The sequence below is a fragment of the Dipodomys ordii genome, unplaced genomic scaffold (assembly GCF_000151885.1).
Source record: "Dipodomys ordii isolate 6190 unplaced genomic scaffold, Dord_2.0 Scaffold68, whole genome shotgun sequence".
NCBI lineage: Eukaryota > Metazoa > Chordata > Mammalia > Rodentia > Heteromyidae > Dipodomys > Dipodomys ordii.
In genome coordinates this window covers 7,132,952-7,135,493 of record NW_012267284.1, presented here as the reverse complement: position 1 = coordinate 7,135,493, position 2,542 = coordinate 7,132,952, and positions in this window count along the sequence as shown.

Below are 2,542 nucleotides of genomic sequence, written 5' to 3'. Positions count from 1 at the left end.
TTCAGTATTTACTGTGGTCTCTATCTCCCTGCCTTCCTTTTCTAGCAAGGTGAGTCATGTCTGTAAAATGGTTGATTACCATTTTTAACAGGCTTTTACTTTTGCTGCTTTACACATAATTGACCAGTAGAGGTCGATCAAAACTTGATTTCTCTTTGAACTCTGCTGAGCAAGATTCCTGCCTATTAATTTGGAACACCTGCCTTTTCTCATTCCTGGAAGGAGATTGTTCGTAAACAAACATTTGAACATTTGCTAAAAAAAAAAAAAAAAAATGAAAGAAAGAGTAAAAGTTCCAGTGGTTTAGGCAGATAATTTTTAAAAAGAAAAAAAAATAAGCAGGTATCACACTACTCAAAAAGGTATTGAAGTTTGAAGCCAACCTACGCAGAAAAGTTTGCAAGAGTTTTTCACTTAACCAGCATAAACCAGACATGGAGATGTGGCTTATGTGGTAAACAGCCAGTCTTGAGCATAAAAGTCCAGGGACAGTACCCAGGCCTTTCAAGCCCATTATCAGCACCAGAAAACAAAACAATAAAAACATGTTCAAGGGTACCTTAAAAAAAATTTTTTTTTTTCCGTCAGTTGTGGGGCTTGAAGTCAGGCCCTGGGCACTGTCTCTGAGCTTTTCTTCTCAAAGCTAGTACTCTACCACTTTGAGTCACAGCACCACTTCTGGTTTTCTGGTGGTTTATTGGAGATAAGAGTCTCACAACTTCCCTGTGCAGGCTGGCTTTGAACTGTGATCCTCAGATCTCAGACTCCTGGGTAGCTAGGATTACAGGCATGAGCCACCAGCGCCGGGCTTTTTTTTTTTTTTTTCAAGCACAGCAAGAAAGAACTGAGGACCTGATCAGTATAGAGACCTCTGCAATGGGATTTTGCAGTGGGGAACAGAGGTTATGTTCAATGCTAAATACAAGATGGACCAAGTAAGAATTTACAGACAAGGAATGGCATGGGAGATTAGTGGAAAATTACTGAAAAGAAACATCAGGCCAGGTGACAATGGCTATTACCTGTCATCCTAGCTACTCAGGAGTCTGAGATTTGAGGATTATGGTTTGAAGCCAGCTCAGGCAGGCTGATGAGATTCTGAATTAACTACCAAAAAAATAGAAGTGGAGCTGTGGCTCAAGTGGTAGAGTACTAGCCTTGAGCACAAAAGCTCAGAGACAGCACTCAGGCCCCAAGTACAAGCCACAGGACTGGCACCAAAAAAGAAAGACGGAAGGAAGGAAGATCATAGCCAGAGATGGTAGAACATGTCAACAATCTCAGCACTTGGGAGGCTAAGGCAGGTGAATTGTGATTTTGAAACCAGCTTTGGCTACACAGGCGTTCTAGACCAGTGTGGGCTACATAGTGAGAGTTTATTTCAAAAACCAGAAAACAGCTGGCTGGCTGTGGCTCACACCTGTACTCCTAGTTACTTAGGAGGCTGAGATCTGAGGATCACAGTTCAAAGCCAGCCTGGGCAGGAAAGTCTGTGAGACTCTTCAAGTAATCACCAGAAAACCAGAAGTGGCACTGCGGCTCAAGTGGTAGAATGCTAGCCTTGAGCTGAAGAGCTGAGGGACAAAACCCAGGCCCAGAGTTCAAGCCCCATGACTGACAAAAAACAAAAACAAACAAACAAAAACTAGAAAAAAAAAGCCAGAAACATAGGTGTAAGAAGGATTCTGGGGGCTGGGAAGGTGGCTCAGTGGTGGAGTGCTTGCCTTGAATTAATGCATGAGGCCCTGGGTTCGATTCCTCAGCTCCACATAAGCAGAAAAAGCTGGAAATGGTGCTATGGCTCAAGTGGTAGAGTGCTAGCTGTGAGCTGAAGAGCTGAGGGGCAGTGCCCAGGGCCAGAGTTCAGGCACCAGGACCAACAATCAATCAATAAATAAATAAAATAAGAAGGATTCTGGCTAGCCTGGCACTAGTGGCTTATGCCTGTAATCCTAGCTACTCAGGAGGCTGAGATCTGAGGATCTTTGTTTGAAGCAAGCCTAGGCAGGAAAGTCCATGAGACTCTTATCTCCGATTAATCACCAGAAAACTGAAGTGGCGCTGTGGCTCAAGTGGTAGAGCACTAGCCTTGAGCTGAAGAGCTTAGGGACAGCGCCCAGGCCCAGAATTCAAGCCCCATGACCAAAGGTTAAAAAAAAGGGATTCTGGCTAGGAAGTGGCGCTGTAGCTCAAGTGGTAGAGCACTAGCTTTCAGCTAAAGAGCTGAGGGACAGCACACAGGCCCAGAGTTCAAGGCCCATGACTGACAAAAAAAAACAAAAAACAAAAGGGATTCTGGCTAAACTGACAGAACAGAGTTCTTCATAAATTCAGCTCAGACATACAATGGAAGAAACACAGCCTCTTCAACCGCTGGTGCTGGGAAAACTGGGCAGCCACATGCAGAAAACTAAAAGTGGACCCCAGCCTATCACCATTCACCAACATCAACTCAAAATGGATTAAAGGCCTTAACATTAAACCTGAATCTCTGAAACTACTGCAGGACAGAGTAGGAGAAACACTTGAACTAATAGGCACA